This window comes from Rhinolophus sinicus, chromosome 15 (assembly GCF_057876585.1).
Source record: "Rhinolophus sinicus isolate RSI-liver-muscle chromosome 15, RSI-T2T, whole genome shotgun sequence".
Classification (NCBI taxonomy): Eukaryota; Metazoa; Chordata; class Mammalia; order Chiroptera; family Rhinolophidae; genus Rhinolophus; species Rhinolophus sinicus.
Window position 1 is genome coordinate 75870623 of NC_142515.1, and position 22015 is coordinate 75892637.

At 54.1% G+C, this 22015-nt stretch overlaps 1 protein-coding gene across 12 annotated transcripts in view; it reads right to left on the reverse strand.

The window, feature by feature from the left end:
- PTPRS (protein tyrosine phosphatase receptor type S) overlaps window positions 1-21603 on the reverse strand; it is a 100522-nt gene extending 78919 nt beyond the window's left edge. For 8 of the 12 annotated variants that reach the window (XM_088792303.1, XM_074337638.2, XM_088792302.1 and 5 more), the window contains exon 1: window positions 21421-21603. The gene's annotated coding sequence lies outside the window, so the exon portion shown is untranslated. The remainder of the gene's footprint in view (window positions 1-21420) is intronic. The other 4 variants (XM_088792306.1, XM_074337648.2, XM_088792305.1 and 1 more) reach the window with 2 other exon arrangements.
- Between the last annotated feature and the right edge of the window lie 412 nt (window positions 21604-22015).

A 22015-nucleotide genomic window follows, 5' to 3' on the forward strand; every position in this document is an offset into this window, starting at 1 on the left:
CTCTGCATCCACACCTCCCATGGGGAAGCATTTGTCTGTCTGTCTGTCTCTCTCTTTCTCTCAATGCTGAGAAGTGGAGGGATGTTTTCACATTCCCTTTGGGCCTGCTAACACCACCTCTGGGAATTTATCTGATAGAAACATTCCCCTGAAATGACACATATAGAAAGTCCTGACAGCAAAAGATCTGAAACAACCTAAGTGCCCATCAATAGGGGATCAGTTAAATATATAACAGTACAACGAATAAAATAACACCACAAAAGATTAGTATCTCTTAGTATTTTGAGATTAGTATCACAGCTGTGAAAAGGAATGGAGAAGCCAGATGTACAATTATGAAATTACTTTTAAGATACTATATTTTTAAGTGGGAAAAAAACACACCAAAGTACAAGACAGCATGTAAAAGATGCTACCATTTGGTTAAACAAAAGAGTATAAATCTGCCCACCTACTGAATGTTCACAGAAGAGATCTACATAACTGCAGTGTCCAAAACAGTAGCCATAAGCATGTAGCTGTTTACATTTAAATGAAATAAAATGGAATACAATTTAAAATTCAAGTCCTCAGTGCACGAGCCATATTTCAGCTGCTCCAGAGGGCATGCGGCCTGTGGCTACTTTATTTGAAAGCACAGGTAGAGAACATTTCTATCATCGCACAAAAGTTCAACTAGACAGCACTGATGCAGAACAGGGGCCCAGAAGCTACAACCCACGGGCCAATCCAGCCCGCTGACTGTGTGTATAAATAAAGTTTTATTGACACACAGTCACACCCATTTGTTCTCGTACTGTCTCTGGCTTCCTTCCTGCACAATGGCAGAGTTAAGTTGTAGGAACAGGACTGTTCAGCCTGCAAAGCTGAGAAGATTTACCATCTGGCCCTTTACAGAAAAAAATCTGACCCCTTCCTAGAAGGAGGCTGGTGGTTGTTTCTGGGGGAGGAGAAGGGAAGACCCTGAGGATCTGGGGGACAGCAGAGACCCTCCATTGTGCATTCTTCTGCACGTCCTCAACTATGTCCCATGTGTATGCATTATTTGGCCGAAAACATAAAAATGAAAGACGTTGCAAAGTGGCGATGCGTATTTATTCTCCCGTCAGTGGCAGCAGAAGGTTTGGACCCCTGACGTTGCCACTCTGGTTATTATCAAGCTCCAGACAATTTTACCAAGCGGATGGGCAAAAAATTGGTATCTCATTGTTTTAATCTGCATCTCCTGGGATTCAATCTTTAAATATGGATAAATGTCCATCCACTCATCCATCAACCCCCAGACTCTGAAACGGCAAAGGGCAGGGAGCCCATCCATCTCAATTGCTGCAATGTTGCCAGCGCCAGTGTGGGATCGTCAAGCAAACAGCTAGAGCTCAATAAATGTGTATTGACTACTCAACAAAGTACTAAGGGAGCTAGGCCTGGGCTGGGGCTGCACTATAAGGCCTGGGACCACTAGGCTGGTGGTGGGCATGAAATGCCAAACCAAGATTCTCTAAGGTGGTGTCACCAATGACATGGGGCCAGCCTGGCTCCTGAGCAGACCAGAAGTGGTGGCCCCTTGGGCAGGAATCTGTGGGGCCATGCTCAGCAGTGGGGGGAATGGGCAGGGTAGGTGGAGGTCCCATGGCCACAGGGGTGGGGGAAACCTTGAGCTCCATACCAGGAGGGAGATTATATATTCATCAGAATCTTAAACAAAAGCCCTGCAGCCGCCTGTCAGCCAGGCGCTAGCTTTTATGGTAATCGGCGATGAATTACCCACAATGCCTGGCCAAGCGCAAGTGGTTCTTGGCCCAGATCCTAAACTAATTTTTATATGTTCGTGTGTATATAATTTTGCTCACTCCCTCCTGTTCCTCTTCCATCATTACTGGGATCAGGGGAGGGGGGGGTGAACAGGGGCAGAGAGAACCCTGGATGTAAGGCGGAGGGCGCTTACCAAGTCCCTCGAGCCCACGTGGCACCAGCCCCTAGGCCCAGAGTGTATGGAGGTTGGAGGTGAGTGCCAAGCTGGAGCCAAGGGGAGCCTGGAAACCACTAAGAACTGAAGCTGGCAGCCCTGGGGGTGGAAGACACACAGAAAAGAAGAAAAGAGTAGCAGGAGGGGAGGGAATGCAGGCCCACGACCCTGCCATGTGCTATGTGGCCTGAGGCAAGTGCCTTAACCTCTCTGGGCTTCAGCCTCCTGGTCTGCAAACAAGGACCCCTACACATCCCGAACCGGAGGCTTCCATGCATCTCTCAAATTCTGCCCCAAGGGCTCTACTGGAGCTTGGAGCTGGAGAAGCCCCAACCCCAGTCCCATCCAGCCCGAAAGGTACACTATTCTGAGGGTTCTGTACATAACGCTGAGAAAGAACGTGCCTTGGGGGCCGGCCTGGTGGCTCAGGAGGTTAGAGCTCCGTGCTCCTAACTCCGAAGGCTGCCAGTTCGAGTCCCACATGGGCCAGTGGGCTCTCAACCACAAGGTTGCCAGTTGAATTCCTCAAGTTGGTTGGAGTGCGTCCTCTCAACCACAAGGTTGCCAGTTCAATTCCTCGAGTCCTGCAAGACGGTGGGCAGCGCCCCCTGCAACTAAGATTGAACATGGCACCTTGAACTGAGCTGCCTCCCAGATGGCCCAGATGGCTCAGCTCAGTTGGTTGGAGCGCATCCTCTCAACCACAAGGTTGCCGGTTCGACTCCCGCAAGGGATGGTGGGCTGTGCCCCCTGCAACTAGCAATGGCAACTGGACCTGGAGTTGAGCTGTGCCCTCCACAACTAAGACTGAAAGGACAGCAACTTGACTTGGAAAAAAGTCCTGGAAGTACACACTGTTCCCCAATAAAGTCCTGTTCCCCTTCCCCAATAATTTTTTTTTTTTTTTAAAAAGAACGTGCCTTTCTCAGGGCCACTGGCTTGTTTGCAGCACGGGGACTGCAGCCCAGACCACACCCACAGGCTACCTGAGGAGCCACCACCTCCAGGAGACCCACGCCACGAGGAGCCCCTTTGACTTCCTGGAAATTTGGTGGCTGTCCTGTAACAGGGGTCACCAGGTCTGCCCCTCCTGTCCTTGAAGATGCTCAGGCCAGAGATCTAGGAGTCATCTTTAATGTTTTTCAATCCCACCCTCACCCAACAGCTTGGCCAATACCACTGGCTCTTGTGGAAAATCTCTCCAGAATCCACCCACTTTCCCGCCTCTTCTGCCTCCATCTGGCCCAGCCCCCATCATCTCCAACCTGGACTAGTGCAGTTACCCCTACCCTGGTCCCCCAGCTCCTGCCCTCACCCTCATGGTCCGTCCTCCCTGCAGTGACAAAAGGATACCTGTGAGCACCTAAGTCAAGACCTGTCCCTCCCTCCTCTGCCCACAGCCTCCAGGACTCCCACCTCACTCAGGCAAAAGCCCAAGTTCTCCCTGCCCTCACCTCCTCCCTCTCTCCCCCTCGTCACTGCTCCAGCCACACGGGCCTCCTCACTGTTCCTCCAATGACCCAGGCATGGTCCAGCCTCAGGGCCTTTGCATGGGCTGTTCTGGAGGAACAGCTTTCCTCCAGAACCCCACAGAGTTCATTCCCTTACCTCCTGCTGGACTTTACTGAAATGTCACCTCCTCAAGGAGGCCTGCCTTAATTCTGTAGCTAAAATAGCCCCTTTAATACCTACCCCTCTCCTGGCTTCATTTTTCTTAAAGGCATGGCATCTCCTAGGCCCTTAATAAATACTAAATCTATTCATTTGTATATTGTCCTTCTCCCAGCTACGCTCCATGAGGACCAGGCTTCTTCCTCCATCTTCTGCACCACTCTGTTCCCAGCACCCAGATCAGGGCCTGGCACACAGTAGGTGCTCAATAAATATCCACTGGTGAATCTCTGGACCCCAGCAGGGTCTCGGGCCCAGAAAAGACACTACGATTGTTTTCTCAACACTCGGAAGCTTTCTCAGGGTCTGAAAGAAAATTTTAGAGCTCAACGATCCCCTGGTGAGGGTCGGGGGCATGGGGGGAAGCACCGGCCCCCATAACTGGCTCAGTGGGAGCAGCCAAGAGCAGCCAGAGAAAGAAGGAAAACATGCCTGTACCACAAAGCTGTTACAGGGGAGGCCTGCACTGGCTCACTGGTGGCTGGAGTGGAGATCGCAGACACTTCGTTGGTGACCAGATGAGATCCAATGAATGCCAAAATGTGCGTGCCTTCCACAAAGAACCTCACGCTCGTGCTTGAAGCCTGTGTGTGACAAGCACTGTGGCTCTTGTCATGAGATGAACAGGCCCGTCCATCAGGAGGGGGCGAGGCATAGTACACAGCCCATAAAAAGGAGGCAATGGCTCTACATACACCCATTGTGTTAGAGTAGGAGCATGGCATGGAACAGTGGGCGTAGGACGTGTGGGAAAGGGGTGAGGAGAACAACACAACTACATTTGCTAGTGCTAAAATAATAATAGCAATAGTAACAATAATTGCTAATATTTTAGGACCATGTATTATATGCTAGGCACTGTTCAAAGTGCTTTACACATACTATCTCACCTAATTTGTTCAATTTTACAGACAAGGAAACTGAGTCTCAAAGAGGTCAGGATACTTGCTCAAGGTCACTTGGATGTGGCAGAGGGGAATGTGGTAACAAAGCCTGTCAGCAGCCAAACTCCATGCCTGGTACACAAAACGTGCCCAATGAATGCCATGGAGATGTCCAAGGACAGAGAGAGCTGAGGTGGGGCTGTGCCCCGGTGGAGACAGCAGGAGCTGTTGAGCAGGCGGGTGCTCGCTGGGGAGAAGGGGGGAGGGCTTGAGCAATCAATGCAAACTCGGAGAAAACTGAGCATTGGGGAGCGAGGCAGCTGGCTTGGAGGAGAACAATTGGCTGCCAGTGTCATTTCCTCCTGTGACAGAGATGGGCAGGCCTGGCCAGGGCCCATGGCTGGCGTGGAGCCAGGGTCAGCGGGGACCTCCCCACCTGTCACCCATGATGTGTTCATCAAGAGCAAAGGGAAAATCACAACCATCCATGGTGGGTGGTGTAAGGAGGCGCTTCTTGGGTGGGGAGGGCAGAGCCTGGTCCAAGGTCAATGTGGCCCCTGGCAAACCTGTTTACCTTCTCTGCCTCAGTTGGACCAACTCACCATTCAACCTGTGTGTACAGTGAACCATATGGTATGAGGTCCCAGACCATAGGTTTGATGTGAGTTCAGTTCCAGGCTTTGCTCCTTGCTTACTATGTAACCTTAAGCAAATAACTTATTGTCTATGAACCTCAGTTTCCCCATCTGTAAAATGGAGTTGTCACCCCCTAGCCTGGGACAACTTTCCCAAGCCACAAACTTCAGAGTCAGAGCAATCAAAGTCTGTATTTTGGCTTAACCTCCTCCTAGCTCTGTGGCCCCAGGCAAGTGGTTTAAGCAATCTGGGTCTGCTGTTCTTCATCTGCTAAACCCTTGTTTGAATCCCTAGATCAAGCCATGTCTGAAGCTGGTGTATTCTAACATCAGCCTTCTCAGTTACAAGAGCCAATCAATTCATCTACTTTTTTACTGGTTAGTTTGATTTGGGTGTCCCCACCTTTTAGGCTGCAGGCCCACTGTATGTCTGAGGCTGAATCCTCATTAGTAGCAAGCAGGGAGGGAGCTGAGAGTGTGAAACCTTGAAGGCTATCCCTGCTCAACAGCCAACTTGTTGAAGGATTTCAGACAGACCCAAATCTCTAGGTCTCAGGTCTTTCAAAATACAGTCACAGGAAGGCACATGGGTAATATCATCCAGTCTGGGACTGAGGGCAGCACCCATTTACATCTACTGTGTGCTGGCCCAGTGCAAGACTCAAGGTTAAACAATTACTTCACCTTGAAGGCTCACCTGTACGGGAAGTCTGCCAATGCTGTTCTTTCTGCCTGGAATACCCTTCCCTCCCCAATACCCAGTTAACTCCTATTCAACCGTCACATCTTAGATCAGCTGCCACCTCCTCCAGGAAGCCTTCCCTGACCTCCCCTCCCATCCTCTCTTCCCATCCCCCATCCCAGTTTCAGGTCTGGCAATTTCCATATTTCACTGAGTTTAAGATGCATTGGTGTTTTACATGTTAATAAGAGAGGGGGAATAAAATGCTGCCAATTAAACTGGATACGACTTCCTTATACAGAAAATGATCATTGCATAGCTGCTGATAGAGTTTATTTAACTCATTTGGACATAGATCTTGATCACATTTCTCTCCTGGACTTGGTACTACATAAATGGAAAATGTAAGTAAAACATAGAGTTCAGGTTTTCCTAAAATTCCTCTGTGTCCCGAGCCCAGCTCCTCTGAACTGCTTTTTGACCCAAACTTGCCAATTTGGGGTTTTGTTCACAGCACCAGTTTCTGCCAGTTCCCAGGAATGTCCAGGGTTGCCCTGGGATTTCCCTGAGCTGCCAACCTCACCTTGGAGGGATCCATAGAAGGTACCAACAATGGCTGGGGCTCCTGCCCACCCTCACGTGGCCTGAGCACTGTGCTTTGTCAATTGACACTTTGGAGGTTGCTGGGATCAAAGCAAGAAAAATCACTCTGTCTAAAACTGCCTGGTGCACAGAAGGCATTCAAAATATATTACTGGGATGAACAAACAAATGTCACAGGAAATGAGAACTCAGAGAGGCTGAGCAGTAGCCACAATGTCACACAGCTAAGCAAGAGGTAATGGCAGACCTTTAATTGAGGTCTAACAGAATCACCAGCTTTCCACTGGTCTATGTGGCTGGTAGCACTTACAATGTATTTTCCTAACACAGGACAGGGTAGAGACCCCGGCCAACATCTCAACTAAAGGACTCAAACACACAGCCTTTAAATGCACGTGGTTAACCTATAAATTAGGAAGCAGTGATGGCCATTAAGTGCTTGGGGAGCAAGCGGCACCCCGGCCAGATCCGGCAGTGGGTCATCCCGGCTGGCCACCCTGCCACCATGCAATATCTAGCTATGTGACTCTGGGCAGATGACTCGACCTCTCTGGGCCTCAGTGTTCTCATCAGTCAAATAGGTATGAGTCCCTCCCTCACAGAGCTACTATGAAGATTAAATCCGCAAAAAGTGCATGAAAACTCTGCCTTTAAACTCTATCCCAAATCTGCCCACTCCTCTGTCTCCACCTGGTCCAGTCCCATCATTGCTCACCTGGACCGGCGCAGTCCCTTCTGCCTTACCTAGTCCAAGGGCTCCTGTCCTCACCACCCCGTCTGTCCTCCCTGCAGCAGCCACCAGAGGGCGCCTGGAGAACCTGAGTTAGGTCCCATCCCTCCTTTGCCCACAGCCCTCCAGGGCTCCTCGTCCCTCGTCCCTCGTCCCTCGGGGTAAAAGCCCAAGTCCTCCCTGTGGCCCACAAGGCCCTGCACGACCTGCCCCATCCCCTCCCTGCCCTCACCTCCCCCTCACTCACTGCTCCAGCCACATGGGCCTTCTCACTGATCCCCCAACACGCCGGGCACGGTCATGCCCCAGGACCTTTGCATGGGCTGTACCCTCTGCCCAGAACATTCTTCCCCTACTTGGTTTCCCTCTCCACCTCTATCAGGGCTTTGCTCAAACTGTCACCTCCTCAGTGAAGCCATCCCTACCACCCCATTTAAAATGACAACCCTCATCCCTCCACTCCCAAATCCCTTTTTCTCCTTCGTTTTCTCTTACCACTGTCTAACATGACACGGATTTTATTTTGCTTCTTGTCTCTCCATGATTGGAACATGCGCCCCACAAAGGCATGCACTTCCTCCCCAGCCGGGTCCCAGCAGGGAGCCCAGCACACAGTAGGTATTCCAGAAACTCCCCAGATGAGGAAAGGCACAGACGTGGGGGAGGCGGGAGGTGGTGGCTGCAGCTGGGCTTGCTGCGGCGGAAGCCTCCACGCCTCCTCCAGCAGGGCCCTTCCTGTCCCCATTTCTGAGCCACCCCTGGACTCTGCCCCCCTGCCCCCTTTCCTGAGCCTCCAGCACCAGTCTGAGCCATCAGGCGGCCTAACACCTGCTGAGTAAACACAGGAAGCGGGGGCCACCTGCACAGAGCCTGTGGCCAGGGCCAGCAGGTTCCTCTGGGCAGTTTAATCCCTGCCCTGGTGGGAGGGAGAACCCTGAGGTTGAGTCAGGACCTCGAAGCCAAACAAACAGAGACTGGAGAGGTGTCCATCTCCCTGATCCTGCTCCCAGGAAGTGCCGGCCCTCAGAACGCACCTGATAAATATTTAGCGAATACGACCAACATCTCACTCCCATGCTGAGCCCAGCACTGGTCTAAGGGGTTCACCCTTAGTAACTCATCTGAGCCTCCCACGGACTCTGGCAGGGTGGGGTCATCATTATCCCCATTTTACAGATGGGGACACTGAAGCCAGAAGAGGTGAAATCACAGCAAATAAGGAACAGAGCTGGGATGTGAACCCAGGCCATCTGGCCCTCGAGTCCGGTTCTTAACCATGAATCTACATGGTCTCAATAAACGACAAGAATAAAACGACAGGAAAACATCTATTCTTGTAACTTCTATAGATCTTTAGCTGTGTATGTAGGCTCAGAGCACTTCGGCCATTTGCCTAAGACGTGAGATGTTCCCATTTCACAGACAGGTAAACTGAGACTCAGAGAAGTTCTAACACTTGCCCAAGGTCACACAGTCAGCAACAGGCAGCACTGGGACTCAAACCCAGGACTTCCCGACCAGACTTGGGACTATGGGCCACACGGTCCCACCTGAGCTGGCATGAGCCTACAGCAGAAGCTCTCGGCTCTGCAAACCAGACACCCCTCAGCATCTGTGCCTCGATGGAGTGTCCACAGGGACACACTGAGCCAAAACCTAAATGACAAGTATCAGGGATGGGAAAGCAGCCCTGTGTGTGGCTGGGCTTCTTCAGGCAAAAAGGGGGTGGGGGAGGAGACCACCTAACACCAACTATATTTTTTAAAATCCCACAGCAATAAGAGGACTGGCCCGTCAGCACAGCGTCACATCCGTGGGCAGGCAGAGGCCCCTGAACACTGGCTGACAGGGACGTGGCTATTTTAAAGGGGCTATTTCTGGAGGCTGAGGTGAGAACACGGGGGCGAGAGAAAGATCAGGAGCAGCCGCTGGGCGGGCTCTTCCCGCCTGAACTGGCCAACTGGGTAGGGGGTGGGGTGAAAAGGGAGAATTTGGGAGCCACCTGCTTGGTGCAAGTACAGGCGCTGCCACCAGCCAGCTGGAAGACTTCAGGTGTCTGGGAGCCTCATTTCTTACCCTGTGAAGGGAGCTGTTTGTGCTAAACATTTGCATTGAGCCCCTACTGTGCGCAAGCGCTGCTGAGGACACAGCAGAGAAGACAGGCAAAAAAACACGCCTCGCCTCCCCGGGGGAGTCCCAGCCTGAGCAGGAGGAGGCTGCATACCACATGGAGATGGTGACAAGTGCTTCGAGTAAAAGCAGAGCAGGAAAGGGGGAAATGGGGAGCTGGGTAGAGAGAAGAGTTTTGCAAATAATAATCCTGCAAATCTTAACAGGGACGTCAATGGAAGCCTCACTTAAAAATGAACAGAGATGAGGAGACAAGAAAAGCATTGTGTTCTAAGGCTCACGTACTGCCCCTGTTAGCTCAAGTTGGGCTGCGGGTGCCAAAAATCTCACAAGAGGCATAATCTCTCTCTTCACATCAAGGAAGCTCCCAGGTTGGCCTTTCAGGGTTATTGTGCCCACCCCACAATCATGGAGGCCCACACTCTTCCATCTCTTTGATTCTCCCGCTCTTACCCATGATACCTGTCTCATGTTCCAAAATGGCTGCCTGAGTGCCTACCATCACCTCCATATTCCAGCTGGGAGGGTAGAAGGGAGCATGCACCACCTCCCCTTGAAAACATTTCCAGGAAATCCTGCTCATTTATCCCACTGGTCAAAATTCAATCATATAGCACAGACAGCTGGCAAAATACACTGAAAAACGTTTTCTTTCATCAGATGGTCATGTGCCCAAATAAGTCATAGGACTCAACCACTATGAAGGGAACTGACATTGGGAGACCCTCCCACAAACATATGGTCCATGGGGTCAGGTGTTAGGTTCCAAACCAGTGCATCTGAGATATTTTGGCCTGGAAAGTGAAGATGGAAGTCACTGGGGCCAGCCCCCTGCCGCCATACCAAGATGGTTTTCACTCTTCCTGGGCTCTGCCTCCCCAAAGACTCCAAGGTCAGACGTGGGCCCCAGCCCAAGTTCAGGCTCTGCGTTTTCGGCCCCCCTGCCCCACCGAAGGCAGGACCCCACCCATAGTCAGCACTCCCCAAGCGCCAGCGCCCAAGGTACCAGGCATCCCCCACCCTCCCTCCTGCCTGCCTGCCTGGTGAGGACGCCTGACCAATTCATCTCCTTCTCCTCAGTAAACAACTGTCAGGGAAAATAAATAGTTTTTAATAGGCTCATTAATTGAATTCAGGGAGAAATAACCTTCTCCCCAGGCTGTTGAGAAGCAATACTCAGATGCAAATAAGAAAGTCCAGTCGGACGGTGAGAGGGGACGCAGACACCAAGGCGGGGAGACCCCCAAACAGTTCTAGCCGCATTCGGTAACAACCACTCAACCAGCAAGGGGGCCAGTCCTGCCCTCAGTGTTTCCCAGCCTTCTGAAGGTTGGAAGTCTCCAGTGGGCGCTAATGCGGCTTTAATGCCTCAGCAGCCCTTGGCCTCTGCTCTAAGCCCGCAGTAGCAGCCAAATGACTGAATGTCTTTTTTCCTTCTGCTCCCGTCACATTTACTTTTAAGGTCCTGCCTACTTCTATGTCAAGGACATACCAGGTTCCCATTCACGAGAGTAAGACAAAGTTTTTTCTTTTAAGTTTTAAAAGAGAATGGGCTTCCAGGGAACTATCCAGTCACTAGGAGGACCAGGCAGCCAGGGCAAAAGGCACACATCATAGTGAGCGACTGAAATGTGGGTGGTGACGGGCAGAGCACTGGACAGGGAGTCTAGAGGCCTCAGTGCAGCCTGCAAGGTGACCTCAGCAGAGACCCAGGTGGTCAGAACTGACCCCCATAATCACCAAGGTCTCTGGCCACACTACTATGATTCAGTTTCCCCCAGTCACTGTGGCTCAGGTGGTCCCAGGGCAGGCCTGCTGCCAGCCTCAGCCTGGCCTGTGGTTTTTGTCTGACCAGGGCTCTTGGCTCTGCAGCAGGAGGCTCCAGGCATGACTCCACATCCTTGAGGGAAGGCAGATTTGGGCCCAACCACTCCCCATTACCCCCAAACCCTGTCCCCCAAAACCCTGTACACAGGTCCCGATTTGCTCCCAGAAAGCAGGAAGCATCACATTGTACTATATGATGTTTATGCCAGCACTTTCCAGGCACACTCGGTATGGATCCTTCCAACTGCCCAACAGAAAGTCTCACACCCATTTTACTGACTGAGAAGACTGAGGCCCGGCAGGTAGGTCCACTGGCCCAGGGTCACACTGCCCATGAGGCCAAGCCAAGACTCGAACGTGAGTTCTTCAAATGTTAAATGCAATCCCCAAAAGATATCCTGGCCTATTCCTGGGGGCCTCCTTAGAGACTTCTCTAGCCATCTGGCTGGACACACAGGCTATCAAATGAACATTAGGTATAGCTGAGTCTTAAAATGACCTGGCCTGGCTACTATGAACCTTTTGGAGTCCCTGGATCCTTTGGGCTTCTCCAGGACACAGGAAATCTCATGGGCTGTTTTGGGATTCCCTGACACCCATCCTCAAAACCCCTGCCTCTCAACAGCCACACAGCACTGCTTCTGTACCAGATATTTGAGACATGCAGAGGCTCAGAGAGGGCGAGTAGGCAAAGTCACACAGCACCTCCACTCGGGACCAGGTTTCCTAACCTCCTGCCCAGAGCAGTGTGAGCTGAGCAGGGGTGTTTGAACTGCTGAGGCAGGGCTTTCCTGGCCATGAGCTGCCTACCTGGGACAATTAGTGTGGGATGGTGGTGACTACAGAATGAGCGATAGGTAGAGAGGCAGGGAGAAAGGGTAAGACGGCCAGAGGGCAGTTTGGGTGTGCCACCCCGAGGAACAAAGCAACTTCCCTCAAGTCACACAACTTGTGAGATGCAAAAACATATCTGGAACCCAGTGCTGACCAACACCCCTCCCCTCCCCTCAATCTCTTGCTATGGCTCCATAATTGCTACATAATTGCGGGACACAGTACAAATGAAACCCTGTGCAAAAATTATTAAGGATTTTAAGAAAATACCAGGGCATTAAACCAAGCGCAGACCCTTCTGAACCTCCACTAGCACAGGTGACACCTCTGTTCACCTGGGGCTGGGGGGCAGAGAGCCCTGACAAAAGACTCCAGTCATTCCAGTTTCTCGTCCCAACTCTGTGCCTCAGTTTCCCTATCTGCAAGATGGGGAGGGAACAGTTCCTACTTCTCAGAATTGTTCTAAGGATGAAAAGTGAAAATGTGAACAAAGCTGGAGCCCAGGGCCAGGTATGTGGCATGGGCTCCATGACAGAGGGACTCAATGCCTGCTAGGGTGAGCTCCCCTGTTGCAGTTGTTGGACAATTATAGATTTGGGGCTCCATCCTTGTTCCTCCCAGTTGTTGTGAAGACGGGGGGCAGAGGACACAGTGCACGCTGGGCACCCTGCACCACATCGACATGACACCATTTAATCCCCAGCGATGCAGCAGGCAAGCTTCATCCCCATTTCATGGATGAGAAAACTGAGGCTTGATGGGGAGAGAATAATGGGTTGCCTCACACAGCCAGGGAAAAACCCATGTAAGGATTCAAAATTAGAGTGCTCAAGCCTCCAAGAGACCTTCCCCAGTGGGGACAAAGTCCAGGCTCCCAGGTCCAGGTGCGAAGAAAGGGGGTAAAAAACAAACTTGGACAAGGCAGTCCCTCCACGTCCCAGATCCAGCACCATCGCTGGAAACCCTAGCCATTCCCACTTTCTAGAATCCACAAGTCAAGGGCAATTACCCGCTTCTGATAATCAATTGGGCAGTGGGGCCAGGAGAAGTGTACAGCGGGAACCATTGGTAATCTCAGCGTTCAAGTGCAGCAGGACGCTGCGGAGCGCCAGTGGTGGGCGTCCACCGACAAGCCAATAGCCTGATTTCTCTCCGTGCCTCGGGTCCTGAGCAGGAATCAGCGTCTCCCCTTCCGCACTGCTGACACTGGGGCCGACTGTTTTCTGTAGGGGGCCATCCTGGGCACTGTAGGGTGTTCAGCAGCATCACTGGCCCCCACCCACTCAATGCCAGGGACACCCCCAGTTGTGACACCCACATATGTCTTCAGACTTTGCCATGTGTCCCCCAGGGAGCAAAATCGCCCCAAGTTGCAAACCACTGCAATAAACTCTACAAGTGACACTGGTGACCCCCAAGCCCCAGCCTCGAGAGCAAATAGGTATGTTCTGGAAAAGACGAGAGCACAAGGACCGGGTCCTGCAGCCAGAAGATAATTCACAGCCCTACCCCGCGGGACTAGCCGGCTTCCTTCTGCACAGCATTTAATTTAAGTCAAGTTTATCATTATGACCAATATTAATATAATCAGAGCCAACGTTTATCGAGCGCGGACGTTGGGCCAGGCCCTGTTCTCGGCAACACTCCCCCGCCCCCCACCATGCGTTTATGCACGAGTGCCTCATCAAGGTGGCCTCCAATCTTCAACCCATTTTATAGCCCAGGAAACTGAAGCTTGGTGATGATGACAAGTGAGGTGGTTCGAGGTCACACAAGCGGCATATGGAGGTGTTTCAAGAAAAGATCCAAGGATGTAAAATAGGGCAATTTCTCACAAAATCTAGCTTTCTGGTTTTTCCTGGCAGTTCTGGCTGTGGAGCCATTCGGGGCTGCCCAGGAGGTTGGGGAGCCCACCCAGCCCACGCCACCCATGGGCTTTACCTGCCTGGCCCTAATGGGTACTTGTGTTTGAGAATGATGTTCCTGCCACGGCTTCCTGCTTCGGTTTCCCCCTCCAGACTGGTGTGAGGGGACCCAGCCCACCTTCTAGTTCGAGGCCTGGCCGAGTAGGCAGGCAGGCATGGCTGTGTGGCCTTGGGCAAGTTTCTCTCCTTCTCTGGGCCTTGGCCTGGCAAGAGGTGTTCCCTGAGCTCCCAGGTGTCCGTTGGCAATATTTGCTCCCCGGACCTGGGGAGCTTTCAGCAAACTGGCCCCATGTGTTTAAAATGCAATTTGAACTCCTCCTGCCTCTCGCTTTTGCTTTGTTCACCTCCAGCCAAGGGTGCCCCCCTCCTGGCTTTACACTTGCTGTCCCCAACACCTGTTCATCTGTCTCTCTTCAGGGCTCAGCTCAAAGGTCATCTCAGAAGGCCTTCCTTGTCCCCCCACCCCCAGACTAAATAATGGCCAGGTGACGTACTGGGTGACACCTGTTCATCTGTCGCATTTTCAGTCTCAGCAGAACCCTGTTTTAAGAAACATTTTTTTTTGCTTATTTATGTACTCACAGTCTCCCCCCAGTACACTGCAGGGTCCAAGGGATCCAGCTTGCCTTGTTCACTACTGTATCCCAAGAATTTAATTTTTATTTGCAATTTTTAAAAAGAAAGAAAAAGAACTTACTAGCGGTTTCTGTCTGCCAGGCATATATTTGTTCATATGCCCCTCACTATACCCCTACCATGAGTGAAGCAAGGCCAAAGTACCCATTTTACAGGTAAGGAAACTGAGGCACAGGGCAACTAGGTAACTAGCCTGAGGCCCCACAGCCAGTGAGCAGCAGAGCTGGAATTTGAACCCAGAGTCTGGCTCTCAAGTTCTCTAGCAGCTGGTATTCAACAAATACTGACGGACTGAATTAATGAGTTGGCAAGTGAATGAATGGATGCTTGCACTTCAAGCTTGTAAACTGACCCTCTTCTGAGCGCCCCATGGTAGGGTCACAGTCTAAGCTGAGACCTCCACCTGGGCACTCACTCGGAGCCACCAGGGACCCTGGCAATCAGGGGCCATCTCCTGGGGTCCCAGGAGTGCTCAGGGCCTCCCGAGGCAGCCACCTGCCCTCCCCACCAGGCTCGCCTGGCCTCCCGTGGCTCAGATCATGCCAGGCGCCTGGCCTGGTCCTGCCGCAGAAGTGGGGCGGCCTTGATTAGGCAGCCAGTGACGGGGAACGCCCCAGTTTGCAGTGGCTGAGTCATCCTGACATCTCTCCCATGTTGGACCCCATGGAGGGGCAGGGTGGCTGCTGCCCCCTGCCTCCCTCCCCTGCAAACCAGGCAGGTCCCGCTAAGTAACAAAGCATCTCTTTATGTGTATTAACTCATTTAATCCTCACAACAACCCTGCGAGGTGGATACTGTTACTCTCCATTCTACAGATGTGAAAATGGAAGCACAGAGAAGTTGAGCAACTTGCCTCAGGTCACACAGCCAATGAGTGGCCAAGCCAGGATTTGAACCTGGGCAGCCTCAGTCCAGCACCCACCATCCAGCATTCATGCTCTTCTCTTACCCTCTGAGGAAGGCAGCTGGGAGCCCCAGTCTCAATAGTGATTCTCAGGTGCCCCCAGCAGGTGAAATGTCATCAAAACGACTTCTTTGACAATTGGGCAAGAGCCCCCGGACTGCAGAAGGTAAGATTTAAGGTTCTGGCATCTGTTGGCCCTGGGTAAGATTCCTCACTTCATCACTTAAGGGCTGTGGGACCCCAGGCCAGTGAAGACCCCACTCTGTGCCTCAGTTTCCTTCTCTTAGAAATGGGGCTCCGATCTCGGCAACTGTGCTCACAGGGAGTGTGAAGGTTAAAGGCAATAAGGACGTGCCTGGTACGCTTCCTCAGCACAGAGCCTGGCACGGGGCACCAACTGCAAATAAGTTGGAGCAGCGATTATTATGCCGCCGACATCCCCTCATTTGCTGATCATGGGGCTAATTATAAGCGGCGTTGAATTACACACACACAGACGCAGCGACCTTGCCTCCCCAGAACCCCTGAATTTCCACCAACACTCAATTACCCGCATGACAACAAGATAATAGAACATCTTCCCAGCCCCTCGCCCCCCAGCCCGCCTCCATCCAGGGGTCCCAGGCCGCCAGGGCTGCCCTATGCCTTGCGGGGACCAGACGTCAGACACAAAGCATCTCATGACCTGGATGCCCAAGAAACTGTGTGATTGCCGTGATCTTAGAGATGAAGCAACACAGAAAGGTCAACTAACCAGCCCAGGGTGCACAGCTCAAGCTGGGTGGGTGGTGGAAGTCAAGGCTCTGACACCCAAGCCAGAGACATAACCTCATTTTGCAAGTGAGAAGGCTCTGGCGTGCGGAGGGGAAGAGGCAAGGCCACACAGAGGGAGAGAGGAAGTAGAGAACCAAGAGAAAAACTGGTCTCTTCAGTTACCTCAGGCAGAAGACAGAAGACCACTGGCCTTCCTAGAAGGGGCTAACAGCAAAGATTTTTAAAAACAAACAAACAACTCAAAAGCCACAGGGGCAATCCAGGGAGTTCTGAACCAAATCTACCCCTTCAAAAGGAAAAAAACGACATTTGCGATTCAGGCCCAGTTCAGGCATTTTCAGGGAGGGGTCACTGCAACCCAAAAACCAAGCTCCAAGCACCTGACCAAGGTGGAATCCACCAGAATGAGAAGGAAACCAACGGGGATGCTGGATGCTAGACAAAAACGGTGGCTTTTCAGGTCTGGGATCCCTCTGGCCTCAGCAGAACTCGGGAGGTGCCTCGATTCCAGGGAACCAAAGGCAGGGTTCTACAGCCAGGCAGGAATAGCACCGACCCCCAGATCTGACCCCCAGGTCTATCCTGGCTGAGCCAGGGGGGAAGCATAGGGATTGGCAGCTCCAACAGGAGGGGGAAAAACAGACGGGAAAAAAAAAAGGCAAGGAAAGTCGACGCTCTGTCCGTGAGTCACTCCCACCCGCTCGTTAATTTTCGCCTTTGCAGAAGTGTAAGCCAATTGATTTTTTCATATTCCCCACGCACCCTCCCCCCACCCCAACGCTTCTGAAATATCAGGCAGAGACAAGATAGAAATGGTACATTGGGTTTTTTTCGTTTCTTTTTTCTTTTTGAGTGTCTTTTCTTTCCTTCAAGAAAAAACGAAAGAATAGGGGAAAAAACCCACATATTACACTCAATACCCTTGAGCTTCTAGAAGGCAGAAAGGGTGACTGGACTATAAGACTAGGAGACTCAGGTGTCACCACTCCCTGTGCATCTCAGAGCTAAGATCTGCCTGTCTCTGGGCTGTCCGTCCTCCTCACGACAGGGCAGCATGCACTTGAACCTCAACTCCTATCTGGCACCCCCTCTGCCCCACCTTCACCACCCTGCAAGCCAGCAACTTTCTGATTCCAAACCAAGGTAAGGTGGGAAAAGACAAAATTTAAAAACCATTTGAAAAGCCCTCGAACCCTCATTCTCCTCAATACAGGCAGTGATGTGACCTTGTCCACACTCCCATGGTGGGCTTTTGTTGACGTGACCCGTGGCTCCTGCACAGGCACAGCGGTCACAGCGGTTACGCCTTCATCTTGTCTTCCGGTCCCCACTGGAGGCTGAGCTGCCCTGCCTAGCAGACAGCTGAGGGTCTCTCCAAATACCCCACCCCGGGCATCTTTTGTTGAGGGGAAGGACAGAGCAAGGGCACTCTGCACCAGCTTTGTGGGAGAGGGGCACCCTCTTCCTTGCAAATTTTGGAAAACTGGGCTGCCCACCCCTGGAGGGTATGCCGGGGGCTGCCCTGGACATGGAGGAAAGCCGGGGACTCTGTGTCTCCTGGCCCCTGCCTACGCCCACTGCCTCCCTCCAGAAACACAAGACCTTCCGCAGAAAGAGCCTCGGCCCGCAAGGCGCCCGCCAAGCCCACCACACTTTTTAAGAACCTTCAGCTGGCTCCGAGTAACTCCACAAATGGAGCCTAATGCAGTCAGGGGAAATCACTCGCAACTGAAAACATTAAGCTTCGTCAATTATTCCCCAAACCTGCCGGGTTTATAAATATCCATCTTTATTTTTAGGGTTTTCCTCCCCACCGCGAACTCTCTCCACGCCCCTCCCACTTACCCCACGCACGGCTGTAGGCACTGAAGTCACGGTTAACAGGTGAACACTGGGACGCAGGGAGTTGGGTGGAAAGGCGACGCTGCGCCTCAGTGTCACACGTTCCCTGCCTGTCCCTCCCTGGCCACCTTGCTCGCTCACCATCGTTCAGGCCATGCAGCAGTTGGAATAATCAGCGAAGAAGCTACAAGTCTACCGTCGCGGAGATGCTGGAAGCGGCGGTTGGAGGTGTGTGCTGCACTCCAACACCTGTAAAATGCTGTTCAGTGCTGACCCACAAGGCAGGACGGGAAAGAGTCACCCCGAAAAGCCATTTGCCCATCGGAGGTGGCTCTGTTTCCTTGACTGGCCCTAGCTCCAGAAAATGCCAGGCAGAGCGCCACACTCTGTGTGACCCAATGAGGAAGAAAACGGGTGGACAGTGAACACTCCAGAATTGTCCACCCAGATGCCACCACTAAATCCCTGACTTCAAGGGAGCTTTACCCCTTCCACCTGTTCCTGACATGGCAGCCCAGAGCTGGGAGTCCCAGTGTTGGGTGAAAATGCCTCCTGTCTCCTCCAAGTGGGGTCCATGGATATGAGAAACTATCCGGAATTCCTTTGGAAGCAGGGAAAAAAGAAGGGCTAGGAGGGAGAAAGACCAGCACATAGTCAACAGGCGATGATTTCTGTGCGGTGAGGCACCCGGCTTTCAGTGCCTCTCGCTGAGCTCACCACATGCCCAGCTCAGGGGCCTGCAAGGGACCCTGGGGGAGGAGGGTTCCCCCAGAGAGCCCAGCCACCGCAGCGACCTCCAACGCCACACCCTGGAGCCACACCACAATGACCCATCCCCCGTCTCCCACAGGGAGTGGGGAGTGGGCCAGGCTACCTATCACCTCCCCTCACCTCTCCTCTCAGGGATGGCCACTGACATGACAGCTCCAGCTTGACACCCCTTGGGGGGCCAATGTCAGTGGCTGAGGTGGCAAGAATAGAAAAGCGCATGAGCTCACCAGGCAAGCCAGGTCTCCCTCGATGTTTTGTTTGCCTGAGCCCAATTATACCAACTCTCAGGGCAACCGAGTGTGGTAGATGGCAGCCCCCAGGGGGCTGGGGAGGCTGGGCCCCGCGAAGAAGTGCACTGTCATGGTGAAGATGCCCCCCAGGCCTGGGGGACAGGGCAAGATGAAGATTTCTGGAAAGGAAGAATGGAGACCCAGACAGCAGGCAGCGCAGGCAACAAGAGATGCCCAAGGGAGGGCATCGTGGGGGGGGGGGGGGCAGGGGTGTCCAGCCAGACTCAGGCCCAACTTGGTGGGCTCCGGAATTTGGGGGTGGAAAGCAGCCGCCCCCAGCCCCAGCTGCCTGCCTTCTGCAGCCAAAGTATCAGCTGGCAGAGGAAGAAGAGAGCTGAGGGACAGAAGGCAGGCGAGATTGGCAGGGGGAGGGGGGCACAAAGGAAAGGGACCCTGGGAGGGGGAGGGGAGCTATGCAAATGGAGGAATCGACCGGGTTCCTCAGCCATTAATAAAAGCTTCAGCAGCAGCAGCTGGTATCATAGGAGTAGCAGTGCAGGCTGGCTCCCTGTCCTCGCACGCGACAGACGGTTCCGAGGGGAAAGCAGGGTGCCCCAAACAAAGAGGGGCCCTCGCCCTCTGCACCCCAGGGACAACAGCAATGAGGGACATCAAGAGAAAGCCAGAACCCCAGCAACCAGTCTGGGTGGTAGCCGCTGGGGGCCCAGAGTGGGCGGGTCCCTATCCTGGGGCCCCTCCGAACCCCCCAGCTTTGTCCTGGCTTCTTAGAGTACCAATGCCCAGACTGGATACCTCAGACACCCTCCTTCAACAGCCGTGTCGCCCAGCCTGATTTTTCAGGGGTTTGGTCAGGGGCAGAAGGGCCCCATGTTCGGAGTGGGGACTCCCCAGATTGAGATGGGGGACAGGGGAATCCCAGCTGAGCCCAGGAGAGAGAGGGGAAGCGCCCCCCAGATGGAGGCACTGAGGAGGTTTGTTAATTTAGGCTGTGAGGTCTTTAGGCTACATTTAAGGAAAGATTACAAAGAAAGGGGCACTCTCAAAAGCTGCATATTTACGGGGCTACTAGAGGAGTGGAAATCAGGAAAGGGTCACTTAAGAGTGGATTCCAAATTTGGGGGGGTGTGGCTGAAAAAAATTCCAGTTTGGGGGGCGCCCTGATTTGAGAATTTTGGATAGAAAGCGGCTGAAAGGGAGTTCCCAGATTTATGGGGGTTTATGGGGTAAGTGTCCTGGATTTGTGCGGGGAGGTGCTAAGGGGGGGTCCTAAATTTGAAAGATTTCCATAAGGAGCAGTAAACTTGGCCGCAGCCAAAAACCCTTGCGTCCAGGGCACGGGCACTCTAACTTGCGGGGCTCCCCTCAGGGCAATCCCCCAATCCCGCATGCCCCCTTCAACCTGGTTCCGACGGCTCCGCCCCAGGATGACGTCACCGTCCCTCCCCCCAAGCCCCCCGAGGGGGCTCCCGGGGTGTGCAGAACCCGCGGGGCTGGTGGCTCAAGGGGCGGCTTCCCCTCTCCGGGGATCCCCATGGGGGCCCCAGCGCAGCATCCAAGGGAGGTCCGGTGCCGGGCTCGTGCTCGTCCGACCGCGAGTCCCTGGGGCTGGGGGCTGAGCCTCGCCCCGCTTGGAGGGCTGGTAGGGGTCGCCCGGCCGCAGAAGGGTGGGGCAAAGCCAGAGTACAGGAGGAGCGACCCCCTTTCAAGGGAGAGACGAGGCCGGGAGGGCGCTGGACGGAGCCGATATTCAGTTGGGGGTCTCCAGGGAAGGGGGATTGGAGAGCAAAGGTGGTGGGCACAGCAGCCGCCTTGGGCGCACCTGCGGGTCCTCCCTCGTTCCCACCTGGGGCCACCCGTCCCGGGCTGGTCTCTACTCCAGGGTACCTGAGCGCCCCCCACCCCAGCACAGAGACCCCTGCCTCCAGGACCCGCCTGGGGTCCCTGGCCCGCGCCAGCACTCTCCGCACACACGCGCGTCCCCACTGCGCGCCTTCGCCCCGCCCGCAGCCCGGGGTGGTGCAGCCGGCGGCGCTGGGCAGCTTCCAACGCCGCGCTCCGGGCGAGTCCAGCCCAGCCCCCTCCCCCGCCGCGGCGAAGCCCCCCACCCCGCCAGCTCAGCCTTCCAGTCGCCCCCGCCCGGTCCAGCCCTCCTGGGCATTGTTCGGACGCAGCTGGCCGGGCGCAGCGACTGGGCGTGCAGCCGGCTGCAGCGGAGCGTCCTCCGAGCACAATGGCCGTGCAGGACAGGCTTCCCCGGCACAAAGCCGGCGCGCTGCCCACTCCGTAGCCTCCGAGACCCCACTGGAGTGCCTGCAATTTGGGGGTAATTCAGGATATTTGTTCCCCCCTTACCTGGAGGCTGGCTGGGCTGGGCTTCCCCGGCTCTGCCCCGCTTCACATCCTGGCTGTTGCATGGGATCCAAGCGGAGCCCGAGCGCCAGCGCCTCGCGGCGTGCGCGCGCCGGCCGGGCTGCCGGGCGGGCGGCGCGAGGACACTCACTGCGGCTCGCTCTCCCTTCTCGCCCGCTCGCGTGCCCCCCCAGCCGGTGACGTCATCCCTTCCGCCAGCGCCGCCGCCACCAGTCGGGGGGCGGGGCCAGACCGCGCGCGTCACTACGCAGCCGCGCGGCTGCCACGCCCTCCGGCCAATGAGGCGACGCGGCGCGGTCACGTGGCACGCGGGCTTTTAAATGGCCGAGGGAGCACGTGGGGCGCCCGGCACCCGGCTTCGGGGGACACGTGAGCGGAGGCGTCAACACGAGGGACCCCTGCGGCTACGGTTCCCCACGAGAGCCCTAGGGTGCTTAGTACAAAGGCCGTGGTGCTTGCCATGCCCAGCTCTGAACTCTGCCGTGGCTCCCCACTGCCCTTCGAATAAAATCCAACCTCCCCTCCGCATTCGTACCCACCACTCTGTCCCCGGATCTCTATGCTCCAGACAAACCGG